The sequence below is a fragment of the Rhineura floridana genome, chromosome 1 (assembly GCF_030035675.1).
Source record: "Rhineura floridana isolate rRhiFlo1 chromosome 1, rRhiFlo1.hap2, whole genome shotgun sequence".
In the NCBI taxonomy this organism is placed as follows: domain Eukaryota; kingdom Metazoa; phylum Chordata; class Lepidosauria; order Squamata; family Rhineuridae; genus Rhineura; species Rhineura floridana.
Genome location: NC_084480.1, coordinates 26,448,211 through 26,472,127, shown reverse-complemented (window position 1 = coordinate 26,472,127; position 23,917 = coordinate 26,448,211). Strand labels below are relative to the sequence as shown.

At 41.5% G+C, this 23,917-nt stretch overlaps 1 protein-coding gene across 8 annotated transcripts in view; it reads right to left on the bottom strand.

The window, feature by feature from the left end:
- The window catches only part of NIPBL (NIPBL cohesin loading factor), a 227,798-nt gene extending 204,532 nt beyond the window's left edge, over positions 1 to 23,266 (bottom strand). For 5 of the 8 annotated variants that reach the window (XM_061616519.1, XM_061616509.1, XM_061616536.1 and 2 more), the window contains exon 1: positions 22,544 to 23,265. The gene's annotated coding sequence lies outside the window, so the exon portion shown is untranslated. Of the gene's footprint in view, positions 1 to 22,543 lie in introns of all 8 variants that reach the window. The other 3 variants (XM_061616556.1, XM_061616564.1, XM_061616582.1) reach the window with 2 other exon arrangements.
- Positions 23,267 to 23,917: the final 651 nt, after the last annotated feature.

Below are 23,917 nucleotides of genomic sequence, written 5' to 3'. Positions count from 1 at the left end.
TAAGGCTAGGAGAGAGTCCTGCCTGAAATCCTGAGAGCCACTGCCAGTTAATGTAAATAGTACTGAGCTAGATGGACCAATGGTCTGACTCAGTGTAAGGCAGATTTCTATGTTCTTTTATTCGTATGAGGTAGTTCACTATCCAACTGGTGTCCTGCGAAACATTAAGAACAGAGGTGAGGAACTGGATCCAGCCGGCTAGCCTGATCTAGATGTGGCCCACCCTCTACAAGTGATTCAAACTTCAAAGGAAGATGTGCTCTAAATGTGCTCCCTTCTTCCTTAAAGCCCAGCTTTAATTTAAGCCAGGGCTGCAAATGAAGATTCTTTGCAGCCATGGATACAAAATCCCCAACGAAAACAGGGCTTGCATTTGGCACTGAATTTAAATTCAGCACTAACTGTGAGCCCTGCCTTCAGCACGAATCGGTTTCATTCAAGTGTTCCAAACAGAAGCTTCTAAGCAGAGCCAATCCCAACAGGGTTTGCACTTGGCACCAAATTTTAAAGATGCTGAATGCAAGGCCTGCTTGTGGAAGAATAATTAACAGCAAGCTTTTAAGACCCCCAATTGTTCCTGTGCAGCTGCATTCAAGTGTGGGGCAGGTGGGCATGACAAGGTTGAAAGCAGATTTGCAAGCCAAGTTTGGCCCACATTTGGCCTCATTTAGCCCACAAGCTAGAGGTTCCCCATTCATGATATGGAAAGATATTCTGAATAAAGGGTGTCTGCAGGGAAGCACTCCCCCCACAAAAGTCCTAAATGTAATGGTGAGTGGAGTGGGTTGCCAGTGACGTGATAATTCACAGACCTTGCCCCCTCCCAAATATTTCTGCAGATGCTGTTGTTCTGAATGTCAGTGAGAACTTAAAACGGTCAGATGTCATTGAAATGCTGAGATTTTTAAAGAACCAATATTATCTTAAGTCTAGTGGTCTTCCATTCTGTTCAGTGAAACTGTTCAGTCTAACTGCTTTATAAGCAATCCTAACTGGTATGTAGTGAACAGTTACCTCTGTCCCAACAGCAAGTGCTTGTCAGATGCACAATGCAGACAGCAGAGTGATTGCTCAAATCTGACAAATTATTATTCCAGAATTTATTTAATGCTCTTCAGCCAAACATGCTCTCATAACAGCTTACATTTTAAAAATTGTAAAATACAAATAAGGGAGGGGAGAGAAAGACAGAATATAAAATTCTAGTGTTAAAAATTCAGTTTAAACTGACATGCAAAACGACCAACCAAAAAAAGAAAAAAACAGTACTCTTAGCCCCCAAACGCAGACTAAGATGGCACCAGCCAAGCCTGCCTCTGAACATCACCTCCCCTACTTTTGATAGGGTGGGGACTTGAGGGAAGGGTCTAAGAGGACAGATGTATAGAAGAGAAGAAATAATACTTTAAGTACCCATGTTTCAAGCCAGTTAGGATGTTAAAATGTTAAACGCTTTAAATTGTGCTTCGGAAGTGACCAGGAGCCAATGCAGCCGACACTGGTAAGATACATTCCACACGGTGATTCGAGTTAACCAAGCTGTATTTTGAACCAACTATAGTTTCCAAAGTCTCCAAAAACAGCCCCATGTTGAATACCTCTTGTACATCTAATTGATTATCTCATCCCTTGCATATCCAAACTGATAACTGCACTATGCAGGAGAGGGCCTCCTACAGCTATCATCTTATCAGGAGATCTTTTCCATACAATATAAGAATCAGGCCTTTAGTGTGGGGGCATCTACCCTCTGGAATTCCCTCCCCTGCTGAAGAAGCCCACCCTGAACCCAGAGGTTTACCGCCCAGTCACAAATAACCTCTTTTGGGGCAAGGTGGTAAGGGGGTGTGAAGCAGCTGCAAGAGTTCCTGGAGGATATGGTCTATTTACATCCAGGAATGGTTCTGGGCATTGACTATCCCTTGGTCACCTCAATATATGTCCTATATCGAGAGCAGGACAAGAGGAATGTGTCTATTCTCCTGCTTTTTGATCTTTCCACAGCTTTACTACTGGCTCTGTGAGATGGTTATTGGGGGCACTGTTTTACAGTAGTTCTATTCCTACCTGCAGGGTCACATCCAGAGAAAAGCACTGGGGGATTCTGTCTCAGCCCCACGGTGTTGGCATTACTGTGTGCCTCAGCACAATCTTCTCACCCATGCTCCACTGGGCGCTGTCATTAGGAGTTTGGAGGCAATGTCAGATATGGAGAAAAACATTTGGACACAAGGTAGAATTTGTGTTGCAGAGTAACTCAGAGTGGGGGCAGTTCCTTTAGCCTAGAGTTAGATAGTATGCTGATGATACACAATTCTATTACTCCATAACATCTGAGTCACAAGAAGCTGGGCATGGTTTGGAACGTTGTCTGGATGCAGTTGTGGAATGGATGAGGGCTAATTAATTGAGCTTGAAGACAGAGCCACTGTGCATGGGTGGGTGGTTCCAGCATCCAGGAGATTAGCCATTTGCCTGCTGTGGATGGAGTTACTCTCCCTCTGACAGAAAATAGTTTGGGGGATGCTCCTGAATCCATCTTTGTCACTAGTGGCTCAGGTAGCCTCAGTAGCTAGGAGTGCCTTTAACCAGCTACAGCTGCTGTGCCAACTATGGCCATTCTTCAACAGCAATAGGCTGGCTGTGTTGATTCCTGCACTGGTAACCTCAAGACTTGATTGCTGCAATGTGCTCTATATGGGGCTACCCTTGCATCTGGCGCAGAAGCTCCAGCTGGTGCAAAATGCTGCTAGTGCACTGGTGATGGGACAGATTAGTGCCAGGACATAAGTCTGGGGCTTAAAAGCTGGCAATGGCTGCCCATATGCTACCCAGGCCAGGTTCAGGGTTCTTGTATTAATGTACAAGGTCCATAACAACTTGGGTCCAGGACCACCTGATTCCTTAATCCTGGCCTGATTACTCAGATCTTTGGGGGAGTCTCTGTTGGTGGTCCCCCATTCCTCAGATGCACTGCTCGTAATGACTAGAAGCTATGCATTCAGTGTAGTGGGCCGAAGCCTGTGGAACTCCCTCCTACCACATATTAGACAGGCACCCTCCTTGTTGAACCTCAGGTGTATGATTAAGACCTTCTTGTTCCAGCATGCATTTTAAAGGTAGTGTTTGGATTTATGATGATTTTGTTTTATTCTGTCATTCTCTGTATGTCTTGTTTTTACGTACGCCACTCAGAAATGCAAATGGTTATGTGGCATATAAATGTCAAAAATAAATAAACTGGTGCAGTCTGTTGTCTTTTCAGTGCTTACTGAAGATTCTTCTCTTTCAACAAGCCTTTTAAGTGGTGATCTTTATCCCAATCTGCATCTGTATTGAAACCATTTTAACTGTTTTCATATATGGAATTTTTGAACTTTGCTTGTTTTATGGTTGTAACTTTTGTTTTATAACTGTATGTTTTATTGTTGTAACCTGCCCTGAGCCCTTATGGTAAAGGATGGGTAAAAAATTGATTGAATAAATAAATAAGATGTGGAGGGTAAGAACCATGTATGCCACTTTGAGTTCCTTGGAGGAAAGGTGGGATATAAATGCAAAATAAATAAATAAATTGTAGTAATCTAAAAAAGATGTTATCAGACCACAGATAACTGTAGCCAGGCCATCTCTGTCCAAGAGGGGTCACAGCTGAGTTACCAGCCTTGTGTGGTGAAAGGTCTCCCCCATGCTACAAAGGCTACTTGAACTCTTGAAGGCAAAAGGTGGATCAAAAAACACTTAACAGTTTAGGGACCTGAACTTTCAGAGAAAGCGTAGTCCCATCTAGAATAGGATGAACATCACATCACGGAATCAGTTTGTTGGCACTCAACCTGTCCAATCCCGGGCACAGTTCAGCATTTCTACAGATTCACGCAGATTTGACAAAAAGAAAAAGAAAGCTGGTACCATCTGCATAATGACACTGCCCAAAATCCCTGGATAACCTATATGGTTTATTAATAGTGTCATTAGTGTACATCATATATGCTAATAGCAAGCTCAGGTACCAAGTTATTCATTTTGTTTATTTGTTTTAATAATTTATAAGCCACAATATAGAATATCTAAGCAGTAAATGAGAGTATATAAAAATACATATGACAGGTATGTAGTCCAAACGTACCTACTGAGAAGCAAGCAAAGGAAATCAGCATGCACAAATCTGTGGCGGGGAAAGGATACAGCCTAGCAAGGGCTGAGAGATGGCATTACAGATTTTCCAGAAGGGTGTTCCAGCTGTAAGCAGCAGCCAGGAAGCAAGGGCAGAGTCATTTAAGATATCAGGAGATCTTTGGACGGCTGACAGTCATAAAGCTGGGGGTTTGTAATTCATTACAAGAAATAAAGGAGTAAAAATAGTGAAGCTAGGCCACAGAGTGTGTGAACAGTTAAAAATATAATTTGGGTGTGTTAGCTGAGAGGAGGGAACGTAAGGTGCACATTTCACAATGTTGTACTGAAAGATGTAACATAGTAGGACACATTGAGCAAAAAGCAGCAAAGGACATAGTGGAATCTAAGATAAAGCCAAAGCTTCATGTCTCATCAGTGGAGAAGAGCTCCACTGGTATAATAATGCCAATGGATGCAGATGGTAACAAAAGAGGAAGGGTTAGAAGAAAGGCAAGAAGCCTAGTCTGATAAGAGTTTTTACTGGGCAATGAGACATCCAAGCAGAAATATCAGATATGCAGTTGGGGAAACAGAAATGTAGAGAAAGGGAAGTCTGGAGTAAAAAAACGGCTGTCATTAGCATGTAAGAGGTACTGAAAATCATGAAATTTGATGAAGCCATCCAACGGACTATGTGAAGAGAGTGAGGGCCAGAAGAACAGAACCCAGAGTATTTTCCACAGAGAAGAGAAAGGCAGAGGAAGAATGTCCTCCAGATGACACTTTGGCCTGGTTCGCTAAGAGTCAGGATTTGTTTAACAAGCCACAACTTAAACCTTGAGTTGTCCCATAGATGATCAAACTATGACTTGTTTCTCCAAGCTTGTTTTGTTTTCCAGCTGCTCGCCTCACACCTTTGTAGCTTGGCGAGTGTCTTGGGTGGAGTGGTCAAACAAGCCACAGCTAAGCAAGGGGGTTGGGTTTACATGTTAACATGACGCCATAGTTAAAACAATGTCCGCAAGTAGGTAACAAACCATGGCTTCAGATTGTGGTTCATTGGCAGTAAACAAACCATAGTTAAGATGCTGAACAGAGTTCACACATAATGCTAAGAGACATGGTTTAATAATAAGGCCACTGAATGAGCAATGTGACAGGACATGAAACTACTGATCACATCACAGATATGGAGACTTAACAGGGTTCACAGATGTTTAGTTTAATAAACTCAGTGCCGCTGTTAGATTGGACCACAGGGTGCAGGGGCACCTGTATGACAGCAGCAGTCCTCGCAACTTCTTTTTTTCTTTTTTTTACAAAAAAAATGCACTTGGCACAAACCTCCAGAGAGTTGTGCTGATCATCTCTGATTATCCAGAGTACATCTGAGGACAACAAGAGTCAAAATGCACTCTGAAAACCAAAGAGGGTGGGTGCAACTGTTTGGAGCTTTGCTCCACCAGCAGCGTGCCTGCTCTGTATAAAGTTGAACAAAGGAAATGTGGAGACTGTTGCAGTTGCTTCTACCACCTGGTAAAAGGGGTGAGGAGAAGGAGAGAGAGTGTGCTACCTGGGGTTGGAGAACAGAGGGCAACCAGAGGGGAGGTGGCTATGGCCCATGAGGACAGAAGAGTACAGACTTTTTTAAAAAACACAAAAAATAACAGATTGTCAGACACACACTCCAGCATGTCTGACCACATCTGGAAAATAATTAGGAAGGACCTGTTCATTCCCTTCACTGTTGTTCAGTAAAAGGGGGTTGCAGGTCTCTCTCTTTCATTTTCAGGGGGGAAGAAAAAAGCACCTGTTCTCACTCACCCTTTCATTCAGGCTGAGGAAGCAGAAAAAGAACAAATAGATCCCTTTTTCCTCTTCTCCCCCAAAAGACAGAAAAAGGTACCCTTTAATTTTTTTCCCCTGCCTGGATTATTAGTGCGGGAACAACAGCTAGGGAACTGGAGTGTGAGGGGATACAAAGTATTGTAGAGTTGTGGAACTCCTTAGAGTGTGCTTTGCCCACAGCCCGCTCAAATCTGCCATCACTGGATAAACTGCTTTCTTGTACTCAATAGGTTTCCCTACCCATCCTCAATGTATAAGGCAGGTCTTTACTCAGCCATAAAGCTCACTGGGTACACTGGAGAAGGGAGGATGAAACAGAAAGACTAACACCCATTTGCTACCTTTCTCTTTCCTATATGTCCCCAAAAGCTTTGTTTTCCCAATTTCTACCTGCTAGTTTCAACAAAAGCTTGAACGTCTTCTATTAAGAAAATCTGCCATTTCTTGAATACAAGGTTTAGTCTTTTCCTGTTTGTACATAGGTCTTCAAAATGCCTACAGTGTATCTCAGCCTTCCCTATACTAGTGGTCTCCAAATGTTGCTACAAGTCCCATAAGCCTTGACCATCAGCAATGCTGGCTCAACTGATGGGAGTTGCAGAATGAAACTTCTGGACAACACCAGTTTGGGAAAGACTAGCCTAATCCATGAGATTTACTCAGAAGCAGGTCCCTTGTAATTCAACAAAGTGTGCATAGAATTGCACTTAGATTACATATATTTCTCAAACTTAGGTTTATTCATGCATACACGCTCAGTTTCATAAATCAGTACATATTACTTGCTGCAACAATGCCCTTGACATACCATTTTGCTGATCCCAACAGAAATCATTCAACTCCACAGCATACTTAATTTTGGAAAATAAAGTGTATGGCATCCTGGCACACAGCTTTTCTACTCTGAAACACTTCAACCTTCCCACTACTCACTTCCTCCAACCATGTCCCAAGAGCTTTGCCCAGAACAGTTACAATATTTTGCAAATCTGTTTTCAGCCACTGATTTCAGCAATTCTTTCAAACTAGGACTTAATCGTATCTGTACATTTTGAGTAATAGCAAAGACTGCTGACTGATACTGATTTTGATTTTGAAGAGACATTAGGAAACTGGGTATGCGTTTAATAGCTACAACATTGCTGTGCTCAGTCTTCAAAGGGAGAGAAGCCTGCCTGTATTTGCAGAGGTAGCTATCAACTTAAGACTCCACTGATAACTCATGGAAGTGTCACAGGATTGTAAATTTTCAGAAAACTGCAAGAACCTCAAGGAAGAATCAAAAGAGTGCTCACACTTTCAGTCCTGAATCTTCCAACATTCAACTTCACTGGATATCCCCAAGTTCTTGCATTACGAAAGAGGGAGAAAACCATGAATAATTTTATACACCTCTATCATCTCTCCTCTTACTTGCCTTCTCTCTAAACTTAAATGCCCCAAATGTTGTAACTTTTTCCTCACTTTTCCTGGCATCTTCACTATACAGTTTTAGGCGAATGCTAAAGACACCTGGCATGTGTGTTTTCAGGATCCACCCTATTCCTGTGACTGTAATTTGTTTCAATGGTTTTGTAATACTGAATTTTAAATTGTTATAACCTGTCCTGGGACCTGCTGCTGAAGGGTAGGCGATGGTAGAGTTGCTCCAATCTCTTGATCATGTTGGTTGCCCTTTTAACCTTTTTCTGTTCCACACTATCCTTTTTGAGATGAGGCAACCAGAACTGTATACAGTATTTCAAGTGCTTTTGAACCATAGACTTATAAAATGGCAGTTTTGTTTTTAATTCCTTTCCTGATTCCTAGCATGGAATTCGCCTTTTTCACAGCTGCCATACACTGGGCCAATATCCAGCTATCCACTATGGCCGCAAACTCTCATTTCTGGTCAGTCGCTGCCAGTTCAGCCCTCATGAGCTGAACAGGTAGCACATGTGAATTTTTTTTTAAAAAAATTGCCCGAACATGCATCACTTTACACTTGTTTACATTGAACTGAATTTGCCATTTACTGCCTATTCATTCAGTCTGGAGAAATCCTTTTGGAGCTCTTCAAAGTCCTTTTTTGTTTTAACCACCCACAACAATTTGGTATCAGCAAGCTTGGCTGCTCACTCCTAACTCTAAGGTTGCAATCCAATACATGTCTACTCAGAGGTAAGCTCCACTGGGTTCTATATGACTTACTTCCATGTAAGTGTGCATTGGATTGCAGCCTAAATAATTTATGAACAAGGTAAAGCACAGGTCCTGGATCCCTCCGATGGGAGAACTCACCATTTCTTTCTACTCTCTGCTCCTTGTACTTTAACCAGTTACTGATACAAAAGGAGCTCTCCTTTTATTCCACCATTCCTAGGCTTACTCAGGAGTCTTTGGTGAGGTACTTTCACAAAAGGTTTTTGAAACTTCAAGTACGCTAGTATAAACTGGATCACTTCTATCTATATGATTGTTGACACCCCCAAAGAACTCTTAATAGGATATCACTTACCCTGTGAACGGCATGCTAGTGGTTCTTCAGCAAAACTTGTTCTTCTGTATGCTTGGTAATTCTATTTTCAACAATGCTCTCTACCAGTTTTCCCAAAATAGATGTTAAGCTAATTTCCTGGCTTTCCCTGAATCCCTTTTGAAAAATTTGTATATTGAGCACTTTCCAGTCCTTTTGGTAAGATCAGCCCCCATATTTTGTTCAAAAATCAGCAATTTCACATTTGAGTATTTTAAGAAGTCTCATGTGGATGCCCTCTGGACTCAGTTATTTGTCAGTTTTTAATGTGACAATAAGGCCTAGAACTTCCACCTCTTGTCACCACTATTTGTCTCAGTTCCTCAGATTCCCTTCTCATAAAAGTTAGTTCAGGCACAGGGATCTGCACTATTTGTTTCCCTGTGAAGATACATACAAAGCATTCAGATTTCTCTGCAATCTCCTTTTCCTCCTTTAGCACAATATTAACTAAAACATTTTTATTTCAGTAAATCATAGAATGATATAATCATAGAGTTGGAAGGAGCCTAAGAGGCCATAAAGTTCAACCCCTGCTCATTGCAGGAATCCAGCTTAAAGCATACCTGACAGGTGGCTCTGTCCAGCTGCCTCTTGAATGCCCACCATCTCCTTAGGTAACTGGTTCCATTGTTGTACTGCTCTAACACTTAGGAAGTTTTTCATGATGTTCAGCCAAAATCTGGCTTCCTGTAGCATGAGCCCATTATTCTGTGTCCTGCACTCAAGGACAATCAAGAAGAGATCCCAGCCCTCCTCTGTGTGACAACCTTTCAAGTACTTGAACAGTCCTATCATATCTCTCCCCTCAGTCTTCTCTTCTCAAGGCTAAACATGCCCAGTTCTTTCAATCTCTTCTCACGAGGATTTGTTTCCAGTCCATTGATCATCCTTGTTGTCGTCCTCTGAACCTGTTCCAGTTTGTCTCCATTACTCTTAAAGTGTGGTGTCCAGAAATGGGCACAGTACTGAAGATGACCAGTGCCAAATAGAGCGGAACTAGTACTTGACACAATTTGGAAACCATATTTCTCCTAATACAATCTAAAACAGCATTTGCCTTTTTGCAGCCACACTGCACTGTTGGCTCATATTCAGCATGTGATCAACAACAATTCCAAGAACTTTTTCACATATCGTATTGTTGAGCCAAGCATCCCACATCTTAAAACTGTGCATTTGGTTTCTTTTTCATTAAATTTCATTCTGTTATTTTCAGCCCAATGCTTCAGCCTATCAAGATCACTTTGAATTTTGTTTCTGTCTTCCAGAGTAAAATACTGATCATATATATAAACTGTACAGATATAAAACAAAACTTTCTTCTACATTAAAGACCAAATACACAATCTGAATGCCCGCTTAGCAAATCTGCTCAAGAAGAGGAAAATGGGCAACTCTTTCTACCAGAGTTGTTAGTTTTGTTTTGTTTTTTTTAAGACTGCTTTATCCTGAACTGGAATTGGTCCATGAATCCATTGTGCCTTCATTTATTGGTCCAGAATTGTTTAACTACAATCTATGTGTCTGGCAAGGCAAAAAATTCTTATTTTCCTTGTCATTAATCACAATAAAGGGGAAGAAGGGCTCTACAACTAACCAAGATGTTTTCACACAAGGCATGTGAGCTCAGTTCTTAGTGCTTTATGACCGAGGTGCCCAATGTGGCAGCTGTGGGAATCATGGCATCCTCAGATGTCCCCGCTGGAATCCACCAAGCCCCCCCTCCAAATTTTTATTCTGCATGTGGTTTTAGGATTTTTATTTTATATTTAATTTTCCTTTTTTTATACTGGGTGGTGCTGGTCTAGCTGGAAAGCAAAGTACATCAATCCACCCTGCCATCTTCCCTCAGAATGGACCCAGAGATATTCTTCACAGGAAAAAAGGGGCAGCGTAGCTGCAGGCCAGTGCTTTGCCTTCTAGCCTCCCTCTAAAACCTTTTTGAAAAGGAGCCCTACCTGGTAAGTTTGGGGGACAGGGGCATGACCAGGGGTATTTCGCCCAATAAGAAAAGGGGTTTGCCTGCTTTTTTTCTTTTTTTACTGAGCTTTGGAGTCTGTTTGTTTTTTAAATTTGCCCGAGTCAACAAGGTTGTGACCCTACCTTTATGACAGGGATGGAGAATTGCTGGACCAAGACCTACTAGGCCTCCCCATTTGGCCTGCAAAGCCATTTTCCCTAGGCCGCACACACCTGACATCATATGTGATGTCAGGTGTGGGGTACGTACCAAAATGGCTGTGCTACAGAAGCAGCAGAGCCCCTTTCACTGTGGTTTCCAAGTGCCTGACAATCAGTAGGCTGTCAGGCACTTGGAAAGTGATGCACAACAGACTGACAGGGAAGTTGTCCTGCCCATCTGTCAAAGCTGGCCCATGGAGTAAGGTTAGATAAGGAACTGACCTGCCAGGCCAAAAAGGTCCCCAATCCCAGCTTTATGAGCATAAGAGTCTCAGAGCCTTTTCAACCTAGCCATCCTTAGCATCTCATGAACAAATGAAAGGAATTCTGCAAGCTGAAGATGCACAAGGTGATAGCATTTAACTTAAAAACATCTCTTCTATATAAATTTTATAAATAGAGAGTCCATGTTACAGCTTTTGATTAATGGTTAATCCTGAATCTGAAAAGTGTGAAAACTAAACACTCAAATCTCCTAATATGTGTTCATGTTATTCCTTTAATGTATTCTGGCACCCTCTATCAGCAAAACATACTTGTGAGCATGTATCTTGACATCCTGTAATAAGGGACTGTTAAGTATTTATGTTTTGCAAGGTGGGACGGGGCAAGATTTACATCTGCCCTTGAAAAAACATCTGTTTAATTGTGGAAGAATTCCCCTCAACTTTTATTTACATTACTGAAGAAGGTGTCTACCAAGTTTCAGCCAGAAAAAAGGATGTCAAGTAGATTTTCAATATAATATTTGGGAAAGTGTAAAGCTAACACTTTTTCCCCAGCAACATTAAATATATATATTCTCTGTAAGACATAGCACAAAACATATATTGATAACTTGCCTTTTTAAAAAAAATAAAGGAAGAGACAATGAACTCATTCAGGGTTACCAGATATAGCAACTGCGGCACAACCAGTGCTTAGAAAATCATTTCCCTGGAAACATTCACCTTTATGAAATATAAGGAGACAAATTCAACATTTTATCATCTGCCTTCTCATAGTAAAATGCAAAGAATTGCAGCTTTCATTTGTTATTTCTAATAGGAAAATTGTTTCCAGATATCACAGCTGTGAAAAATGGAAATGGACTGCCTTCAAGTCAATCCCGACTTATGGCGACCCTATGAATAGGGTTTTCATGGTAAGCGGTGTTCAGAGGGGGTTTACCATTGTCTCCCTCTGAGGCTAGTCCTCTCCAGCTGGCTAGGGCCTGCTGAGCTTGCCACAGCTGCACAAGCCAGCCTTGGGATAATGCAGCTTGCCCAGGGCTGCACAGGTGGCAGGGCACATAACCCCTGAGCCACTCACTGTGGGGGTGATTTTTATCTGGCCCTTGACATCCAAGAAACAAAAGTGGGGATTTGAACTCACAGACTCTGGACTCCCAGCCAGGCTCTCCTCCCCACTGTGCTATACCAGCTGTGTATCACAGTTATACATAGTCAAACATGCAACAGTAACAAATTGGTCAGCTAACCTGTTAAATCACATTTGGGTACTTTCAGAAAGTGAATCCTGTAACTGAAATAAGAGCACCCATCAACCTCATACAGTTGCCAAAACTCTGCATGTTAAAAAATGTCAATATACGTAAGTTCTATTTCTCTCATGTTGTATAATTCTAACACAAGCCTTGAGAGGTTGGATCAGTAAAGTCAGGCAGGGAACTGTGAAATATGTATTCTGTTGCACCCACCATATTCATTAATGCACACTCAATCTGATATCCCATGCACCATACCATGTTCATTAAGAGTATGCAACCAGTCCATGGAAGCAAAATGTGCAATTAGCTATATTTTCCAATCTGACAATGCTCCTTTCTGAACAGAAGTCCCATCATTCTTATGGTTCATATTTCCTACTTTAATTGTAAGTTAAAGGCACAGAAGATCGTGGTAATGCAAAAGACTGTACCATATCTTCAGATGATACACAAAACCAAAACTAAATAAACAGCAGCAAGCAAGTCCATGAAACAATTTTTGTCTTTCTTAGAAAGAAGTGCCATCTACAAATATGCCAGTCACATCAGTGATCGCTAGTAACAATACATATAAGCCTGTCTACCTATTTAACAGGTGCTTGTGTGTGCGCATGGTTGGGAGGCGGGGTTATGCATGCTCATCTTCTGCCAAAAATTCTTTATTTACATTGTCAGAGTGAATTCAAAATTCACTTAAAAGGAATAACAGGGGTCATAATAGATACTTTAGAGCAGAGGCGGCTAATCTTTTTTGGTCAGAAGACCAAACTCACCTTCAGCCAATGCACATTTTCAGCTGCATGCCAATGAGATGTGTGGCATACAGGCGCACAGTCTCTCCTCCTCAGCTGGTACATGCAGATCAGTTGAGGAGGTTATTGCCCACTCTCTGCTTATCAAATGATCGATCTCATGACCAAGAAAGGGGTAATTTTGCACCCTCATCACAGTGTTGAGCTGTCTAGGCAGTTTTAAACATCTCTGCCCAACCTAGTGCTGTGTCTTTTAATTTTTCCCTTTTCTCATGGCTAATAAAAATCAGTGGGGTGACCAGAATTTGCTGACGGAGCTGACTCTTTAGCAACCCATTACAGGGCAACACAGCATTCCTCTGTTATGTTCTTATCTAACTTATTAACGTTTATCCTTGTGAAAGACATTTAGTTACAGTGGAAGGTGCAAAAGAAAAGTTAGAATGTTTATATAATATGAATAAATAGCAATCTGACTTGACCATTAAGTAGATACACAAAAAGGTGTCTATTCAGAACCATACAACTTCCATACTTATACAGTACTTATACTTATACATACTTTTTTGCCTCTTTCTAAAAAAGGAAATGAAAAAACAAAAGTAGTATTTTAAGTACGTTGAGAATCAAAAATGGGGGGGGGGGACCAAAACACTTCCAGGTAGTTCATTTGCCTCTAACACCTGAACACCATCTCACCAAATATTGCCTGACTGTGCTACATCTAGGTCACTATAGCGATAGCATGTTCTTTGCATGAGACATACTTATTCTAAAACAAGTTTAACAGAGCTACTTTCAAGTAAATTATTTTCCTACCAAGATTCCACCTAATAAACCTGAACACCTTCACAGTGCTTAAGTACTGGCATTGCCTTATCTTGACACCAGCTCCCTGAAAACTGGCTAGCTGCTTTGCTTTTCTACTGTTATAAGAAGAGCCTGCTGGATCAGGCCAATGGCCCTTCTAGTCTGGCATCCTATTAAGTGGCCAACCAGATGTCTGTGGGAAACCCACAAGCAAGACCAGAGCACAAGAGCACTTTCCCCTCTTGCGGTTTCCAACAACCTCCAACTGTGGAGGCAGAGCATAGCCATTATGGCTATAGTCTTTCATAGCCTTATCCTCCATGAATGTTTTTAAATCCCTCCAAGTAGGTGGCCATCACTGCCTCCTCTGGGAGCAAGTTCCGTAGCTTATCTATGGGGAGTATGAAGAAGTACCTTCTTTTATTTGTCCTGAATCTTTCAGCATTCAGGTTCATTGAATGTCCCTGAGTTCTAGTGTCATCAGAGGGAGAAAAACTTGTCTCTTCCCACTTTCTTCATGCCATGCATCATTTTATACACTGTCTATCATGCCACCTCCTTCTCACCTTTTCTCTAAACTAAAAGCCACAAATGCTGCAACCTTTCCTCAGGGAAGAGTCACTCCGTCCCCTTGATCATCTTGGTTCCCCTTTCTTGCACCTTTTTCATATCTATAATATATTTTTTCAGGTGAACCAGGCTCTTTTAATTCCAGCAACCAGCTCTTTTAATTCCGAATGCAGTCACACGATAGCTTTGTATAACGCCATTATGATTATAAGCCATTATACATTAGGATTTTTTTCCTAATGAGCCCTAGCATGGAATTTGCCTTTTTCACAACTGTTGCATACTGGGTCAACATCTTCATCAAGCTATCCACTACAACCTCAAAGTCTTGTTCCTGGTCAGTCACTGCCAGTTCAGACCCCATAAACATATATGTGAAATTAAGATTTTTTGCTTCAACATGCATCACTTTACATTTGCTCACATTAAATTGCATTTGCCATTTTACTGCCCATTCATTCAGTTTGCAGAGGTCTTTTCGGAGCTCTTCACAATATATTTTTGTTTTTGTTTTGTTGGAACAATTTAGTATCATCAGGAAACTTGGCCACCTCACTACTCACCCCAATTCTAAATCACTTATGAACAAGTTAAAAAGCATAGGCCCCAATACACATCCTTGGGGTACTCCACTTTCTACAGCCCTTCAATGGAAGAACTGTCCATTTATTCCTACTCTCTGCTTCTTGCTATTTAACCTATTCCTGATCCACAACCTCTCTTGTTATTCCATGACTGCTAAGCAGGAGTGTTTGGTGGAGTACTTTACTGAAAGCTTTTTGAAAGCCCAAGTGCACTATGTCAACCGGATCACCTCTATCTATATGTTTGTTGACACTCTCAAAGAACTCTGATAGGTTGATGAGACAAGACTTACCCTTGCAGAAGCCATGCTAGCTCTGCTTCAGCAATGCTTCTTCTATATGCTTGGTTATTTTATCTTTAACAACACTTTCCACCAGTTTTCCCAGGACTGTAATTTCCAGGATCTCCCAGAGCCCCTTTTAGAAATTGGCATTACATTGGCCACAATCCAGTCTTTAGGTATAGAGGCTGGTCTGAGGGTCATGTTACATATTTTTGTTAGAAGATCTGCAATTTCACTTTTCAGTTCTTTGAGAACTCTGGGGTGGATGCTATATATACTATAATCATGCAAAGAACATTAATTTGAACCACTACCACCGAATTTACATTCTATCTCAGGCTTGAACTCGCTAGGTAAGCAAGTCACTAGAGGCATTGCTGTTTGTACAATATTGCAGTCAAAGTCTTGGAAATGTAGCATCTACAAACATACTCAGAAGTCCCATTTAATTAAATTGAGATTACTTTTGAGTATACATGTGTAGAATGAGGCAGTATGTCTAGTCAACCAAAGCATTGCTATTCAGGGGGAACCTACATTACAATGATTAAGGAGACTCTGCTTTTAAAAAAGACCTTTTGTGTTTGCTCCATAAAGTGACCATATTATACTATGTTAGGAACAAGGATTTGTTTTTCAGTAAACTGAAATTTTTCACTTTCCTTGAAACAGAACCATAGTAAGAGCACCAAACCCAAAAACTGATAACTGGTTCAAAATAAACAGGTCAATAATCATGTGCTTAAGGCAGAAGGGGAAGTTAAAAAGAACCCCTATATGTTTTAACCATGGACAGATCAAAGCAGACACCTTTCTCCAACAAACCACAGAACAAGAAGAAAAGGAGAAAAGGAAAGTTCTGCAATTGTTAGGTCTCTTGCATTTACTTTGACAGCTTCTCACTGATAAGAATAGAGAAAAAACTAAAATTAATCTTAACAAGCATGTGGGTTAAGTTAGAAAAGATGAACAGGATGTGATCAATTTTATTCCAAGCACCCTAGTTCAATGACTACTACATTCCTTTACATGCAGAAAGTCCCAGGTTCAATCCCTGGCATCTCTAGGTAGAGCTGGGAATGTCCCCTGCCTGAAACCCCGGACTCACCAACATTCAGCAGTGACAATACTGAGCTAGATGGACTGATGGTCTGACATGGTTTAAGACAGCTTTTTCTGTTCCTAAAGCAAATACAGCAAATCCATTGGTTTCTTCCTAAATTCTGTCAATGAGCCTTGTCTCAATAAAACTGAAAATATTATTCTATGCTGGAAGAAGGGAAAAAACTACACCTGAACTAAATCTGTTACTTAAAATTGTGTTTGCTGCTGCTGACATACAGTTAGAAGAACCTAATTTTTTTCAAAGTTCAACTCCTGGATGAAAGCTGATCACATCAGTCTCCCCCACTGTGGGGTGTTTTCAGACAGTGCTCACATTACAAGCACACCACACAGAAGCAACTCCAGCGGCTTCACACAGTAAATAGCTGTATAGTAGTGTTCTCGATTAATGCATGTCTCAGTAATGAGATGCATGCACTAATCCAATACCACCTACCTGCTGCCCAGCAATGCTTTTTCTTCCCTCCACACATTCAGAACAGTTGCATCAAAGTACAGAAGAGGTTGTATTTCAATGTGCCATTGATTGTAGATTGCCCTAGAAAGGAATTCAGCATCTTCTTCTTGTTGCGTATTAGGATCCTATTGTTATGCTTAGTTCCATTCTCTTCCCCTCCCCATTACCACAAACATTGCTAAAAGGAAAACTCACAAAATACCATGACTTTACCTTGTGGGCATATTCACTGCAATACTGCTGCTTCTAGACTCTGTTGTGCATCCCAAGTGCACTGTTAAAGAGACAGCTCTGCACAAGTTCAAAGCACCTTCAGTTAAGTCCAGAAGGCATTGAGAAAGCCAGGTAAGGCCACTATGTTCTGCATCTCTCTCTCAGTGGTATATAGAAGATCTGCTTTGTTTCCTGCAGACAAACCACAGTATGGTGCACTATGGCTGTTAGCCTATGGGTTTTCTGGCCTAGTACTAGATGGGACAGAAAGCAAGAAGGAAAACACAGCAGGGTGCTTGGACAAGATGCTACCATTTGAAGTTGCAAGCATGGTTCTTTGTACTTTCACCCTCTTCAAAGGACCAGAAACCCTTAAGATAAAAAGGTTAAAAAAAATACATGCACAGCCTAAAATGATAGCATCTAATCTTGAGCTGCACGCACAGCCAGCAGTAATGCTTGGCCAACTGTGCATACAGCTCAGGTGCTCACCTATTACTCACTCCAAGTGGCCAGGTTTGCAAATTGATGGTCTACAACTAATACCCCCAAACATCCCATGCCCAAAATTGCATGACAAGCTTAACAAGTAATTATGCTAGCTCTGCAGTTTTCCACTAGCCCAGGGCTGCCCAAGTAGGTGGCCTGAGTGGCACACTATCTTACTATGATAGAGCTTGTCTGCATCCTCCATACCCTAGCTCTTTTGTTTGTTCATTGGCTCTAACACTAGAAGAGAGTGATTCCCAGCTTTGTGGTAAATGCTCAGCCACATTACAGTACAGGGGTGGCTAATCTATAGCCCTCCAGATGTTGTTGAATTACATTTTCTATCATCCACAACCAATGACCATGCCAGGTGGCACTTATGGGAGCTACAGTCCAAAAATATCCAGAAGGCCACAGATTGCCCACTCCTTGCCTGCTATAGAGGGTGTATACATGATGCATGCCCTCTAACAATTGAGAAAAAGTGCAAATTGCCCTTAAAACCAAGAGAGAGACATCTATTCCTTGAGTAAGGCTAATATTCACAAGGCTAATATGCAGTGCTGGAGCTTACTTTCAAATAAATGTACTTAAGACTGCAGACTTAGGCTTCATTTGGGACATTTGCGAAAGGCAGTATCTATAATAAATAAATCTTGTAACTAGAAAGTGCATTGAGTTTTCACAGTAAACTCATTCAGATGTTAACCATTCAGAAATGAGGCTGAATAAAGGAGCAAAGATACAAAAACCCAAGATTTAAAGCATCGTAATAAAATGGTTATAGATGTTCCACTAATCACTGTGGCTGAGAACAAGAAGTTATTTTTAAAAATTAAGTTGTATGCGACCATGGGAGCCCTTTTTCAGTAAAAAGGCTCCTCATAAATGTTTTCATAAATAAATAAAATAAATTTTATGAGGTGATCAGGCAGGGAAGCTCTGTAAACTTCAAGTTAGCTCCTTCTTTTTGCTTTTCAGGTACCTAGTGGCCATAAGCAACTCATAGCAATTCAACAGGCAGATTAGCTAGTAAAACTTTTTGGCTGATGATAACTTATATCATTTTCAAGTTAAATGCATAATATTTCAATAGCACTACAACCAGAAAATATGATGGTAGGTTTAAATCTAAGAATGGCATGAAGAAAAACCATTACACTCAACTTATTTACAAGACTATTATTCCTAAACTCCAGCAATATTTAGCAGCCAATGTCAGTGTTAAGCACCAAGCTTTCAGCATGTTCTAGGCACATGCAGATTTGCAAGAGTGTGGAATTCCATTAACTGAATGTTTTTGCAGGCACAGGAGGGGGAGGAGATATCCACTAACTCCCCTGCAGCCTCCTGTACCTGTGAATAATGTGCTGGGGGGTTTCAGAGGATACCGCCCCCTTCCAAACAGCAAGGACATGGTGATGGTGGCAAAAACCAAAAATCACCTCCTCATCTTGCTGCCACAGGATACTTTCTACTAATGGAAGACCAAGTTTGGATCCAACATACAGGATTTTCCAGCCCTGTCCTCATCAATATACACAAGTGCCTTACAATGAAAAACTCATCCGTGACTTGAAGATATGGAAGCAGATCATACCAATTGCAGTAGAACCTATTTCTAAGAAGATCTTAGAACCAGAACTAGAGTTTTAAAAGTATTTGGAAGAATCATTCTTGCATATTTAAGTCCAGTCAAGATTTCTGTATTATAAAGTATGGCACTACTTGCATTAAATTACTGTTATCTAGAAATGCTAAAGTCATTGAATTGATTTGTCTCAGTCACAGTAAATTCTTTAATCTATTCAGCAATAACTAGTTTTGCCACATGTATAAAGTACAGAAGACAAAGTACATAAGACATCTTATGTGCACTTTCAGGATTGGAAGTGCATTGTCCTGGGTGAAAAAAAATGTACTGCCTTCAAGTCGATCCTAACTTATGGCGACCCTATGTATAGGGTTTTCATGAGGCTGAGAGGCAGTGACTGGCCCAAGATCACCCAGTGAGCTTTGTGGCTATGTGGGGATTCGAACCCTTGTCTCCCAATTGTCCTGGGTACCAAATACAAAAAAGGGTCATTGTCCTTGACCTAGATTGATTGTATATATGGCACTGATTCCACACTTAATCCATGCAGTTAGTATGTATGCCATTTTAATAAAATAAATGAGAATATGTGGGCATCTGGTGATGCCAGAATTTGTAACTCCAATGCTAAAGGCCTAAACTAATTTGAGTTCTTAAATTGAAATAATTGAAGACAAAATATATGCAGTACTTAACTAAAATGCAGTTACATTTCACACAACTTAAAGTTCTACATAAATGTTTGTGAAAATCGTTATGTATTTAAAATGCATCTCTATTTCTACTGTATGCACAAACACATTCACCATTCCCAAATGCATATAAAAATCAGGCGGGGGGGACGGTCCTTTGTACAATATAAGGCTTACACAAGTAAAATCCCATCCACACCCCAGTATATGAGCCATGAACTGAATCAGTTTCACTTTAAGATTAAATGGAATTGCAACATTGTTTATTATACTTTGTTAAAACACTCTTCCTTACATAAGACTTTCTTTGTAAAACTACAATGTTAGTTTTAAAGTGCTAAAAAATTGAAAGCGTGCATCAACTATCAATCTTTGGGAAGCAAGAAAAATATGTTCCATATTAGCTAAGGCATACTAATCACACACATTTAATCAAGAAATAATTCATTAGCATTTCTAGATACCTCTTAGTCTTCTGTCAACTGCTTGATATTAAAAAAACACTAACACTATATCATCATATAAATTAGAAGTAAAACACTGTCAAATAATGACACAGATCAAAGGCATACATTTAGGAAAAATTCTGAAGATCTTCAGATTTAAGATACTGAATTTTATACACACAATGTATAATATGAACAACTTTAAAACGCATGAAATCTTTGAATAAAGTAAAAGACAACAGCAAGAGGATGTATGCTTATAGGAAATTAGTTCAAACTTAAATCTGGAACTAAAATAAACAACTTGCTGAAGACATACAAAATGTGAGCATAACAGCTTGCAAAACCATGCTGTGTGCAAGTTAAGCAACAAAAGAATTATCAGATCTAGTGTCGCTTTCTGATGATGAAAAACACTGAAGTACAACTATTTTCCATAGTCTATGCTTGGCCTTCATACACACCACAGCTGAGGGAAAACAAAGATTCAGTTACACACACAGGCACAATTAGAAACAACTCGTGGCTTGCTCTGTAATTCATAAACTTGAGAAATAAAAGCTGCTTCTTCAAACTGAAAATGGTTCCTCTCCCGTGCATATAGGCCTGAGGCCCTGTTGCAAACAGTGTCTAACAGGCCCAGGCAGCACAAAGACAGGAATGGCAGATTAGTGGGAGGGAGGGAGGCCAGGTTTGGGGCTCAGCAGGATCTTCAGGCTTTTTAAAATTCAAACTGCTGCCTGACCAATACAAATCACAGACACACTACTTGACTACTACACAGATTTACAGCATTAAAAAACACGCATTCTATGAGACAGCTATATTAACTTCACTATATTAACATGTATCAGGAGCCATAAATAGTAATTTCTGGACAACAAAAGTTAATTTACTTATGAGAAGTAATAAACAGAAGCTAGCTTCCAAGACAACTAAGACACCTACAAACATCATGAAAAATGACATGATGAAATGTTGCTGTGCTCTAACTATCATCAGAAGAATTCATTTGGCAGCTATCTATATATAAATAGCTATCAAACCAGCTGAAATACACAATTCTTCAGTTACGAAGAACAATTCAGTTCTATTAAGAGAACATTTATAAGTATCTAGTTTCTAAAACATGCTACATGTATTTTTTAAAATACTACATTTGCTAGCATTTAATACTATTAGAAGACTATAAAAGAACTTTCAGACAACTGACAGAGGTATCATCCAATTACACAAGCAACATGGACACAATATCTATGAATTTGAAATTGATCTACTCCGATACAAAAAATATGGGAAATTCAATCAAATTCTGCACAGTTTTGACTCATTTTTCAGGCCAATACTAACCATGTTTACTCAGAAGTATGTAGCACTGAGATCAATAGGACTTGATGCCACACGCATGTTTTTGGATTGCAGCCGTAATCACCACAATTTACGAGAAGATGCCAGATTAGTTTTTGGCCTCTAAGTGTGTCAAAACAACCACATGGATGGCCCTTTCTGTTTAGTACTGTAACCGATTGTTAAAAAGTATAAACATTTTTCCCGGCAGGCCACAACAGAGAACTATGTATCTTTTTTATGTAAAGAGAACTAGCAAAAGAGATAATGGTGGTACGCTGCAACCCCGTTTACGTTCTGATAGTTGTGCAGGTGTTTGCGTTCTATCAGTCACCTAGTAAGGACGAGTTTTATTTTATCAAAGCAATATATGCATTCAAAGGGATTTACACAGCTAGTGGTAACAATGATCTTTCCAGCCGTACGAATGTGTATAAAGTATCTGAACGTCGACAATGAGCAAGAATAAAGAAAAATGTATTTGCTGCTAACCATACACAGCGAGTGCGTGCAAGCGCCCGTCTCCCACCGCCTGATTTGGCTGGGACCTTTTCTTTGCTCTCCCCTCACTCCTCCCCCCGCCGGTGAAGTTGTAAATATGGTACAGGTTCGGTGCCCAGTCGCTGTTTAACTGTATTGTTTCCTCCTCCCACTCTTGCTCTCGGGCGCCGAGGCCTGTCACAGAGAAGACACTTCGCCTCTCTAATCCCCGAGCTTGAGTGAAAGCGCTGGCCGCTGGGCCTGCGCCCTCCTCGAGGCCTGGGCTTCTCCAGTAGCTCGGCAAAAACCATTCTCCTCCGCCAAAACGCCAAGAGGAGAAAAACGCGAAACACCCCGGGCTACCACTCATTAATTCTCTTCTGCCTCCCTCCCCTGCCTTTTTCCCCCCACACCGGCCGAAAAGATTAATCTCCGCTCTGCTTCCCGACTGGGCCGCCTAGCCTAAGAGGAGGCCCAGCTCGCTGCTTCCCTTCCACCGTGGAGGAGAAACCTGAAGAGGGGAGAAAGCGGGTGGGGGCTTTTACCTGAGCAAAACACCGTCTGAATCCAACCGAAAACCAAACCGGGGGGGGGAAACGAGGGGAAAAAATCCGCCCCCCTCCCTCCTCAGAGGATCCGCCGCTGGGCCGCCGCGGAGCGAGAGGAGGAGGAGGGGAGATAATATAACAACAATAATCCGGGCCGGGAGGGGGGCTGGCTCCTCTTCCGTCTCCTCCTCAGTGCAGCGAACATGTAGAGCCGGAGAGGGGGGGAAGAGCGGCCGAAGCGAATCCCTTAAGTCGTCGTCGTCGTCGTCGCCACCGTCTTCTTCTTCCTCCTCCTCCTCCTCCTCTTTTTCTTCTTCTTCCTTCTCCTCCTTGCCGTCGTCCTCCCACCGAGCCTAATTCACACCAACATCCACACAGGCCAGGCCAAACCGGATTCGATAAACACCTCACGCACCCACCGACCGACCGACCGGACCCCGGGAGGGGAGGGAGGAAAGGAGCTAACGAAAGGGAGGAGGGGGGAAAATCTCTACCGCGGCTCGGTCCTTCTCTTCCGCCGCCGTCACCACCGCCTCCTCCGCCGCCTCCTCTGTGTACGCGGTTGGGGCGGGGCACGGAGGAAACTACTTAGGCCACGGTGAGTCGGTACCGGGGAGGGAGGAAAGGGGGAGGGAGGAGAGAGAAAGAGAGAGAAAAAAGAGGAGCCTGCGTGAATGCGAGCGTCGGTCTCGCTACCTCAGAACAAAATGCCGACCGGAAGTGCAGCTGTAGGAATGACTCCCTCCACCGGCGCCAAACACCAACAACCTCCCCCTTCTCTTCTCTCGCTCTCCCCTTCTTCTGTTGCTGCTTCTGCTTCGTTTGCTCACCCTTCCTTCCTTCCCCGCTGAGAGATCCATGTACAGAGAGCAGCTGGACCAGCTCCAGTCCGCTTTGCCGTAGCGACAGCTGATGGCGGCTCTGTGTGGTGTATATGTGCCTCTCTTGTCTTTTTTTTTTTTGCTCGGTTTCTCTTTGCTTTCCCACTTTTTGATGTACGTAAGGAAAGCTGAAGTTTGCAGATAAGGCCTGGCATTGCGAGGAAGAGAAGCTCTGCGAGCTGTCAAGATGAGAAACATGACTGAAATATGTTTGCCAAAAAAAATTGTCAATTTTTTCCACTTTGCAATGTTTTCTTTAAAAAAATAATGCCTGAAGCCGCATTAAAGGATTGAAGATAGAACTATAGAACTTCTAAAGAAGAGGATGAGGGGAAACTTCGAAGGGGGGGGGATACCTGCCGCGTTCATACCCAGATGAACTGTTGAAAGCCTGGTCCCACTAGCGCCTGGTTTTATTATTAAATGTCACATTCTTGTTTGCATGTGCTCTTTTATAAGGTGTTGATCCTGATCACGATATCGTCGGATT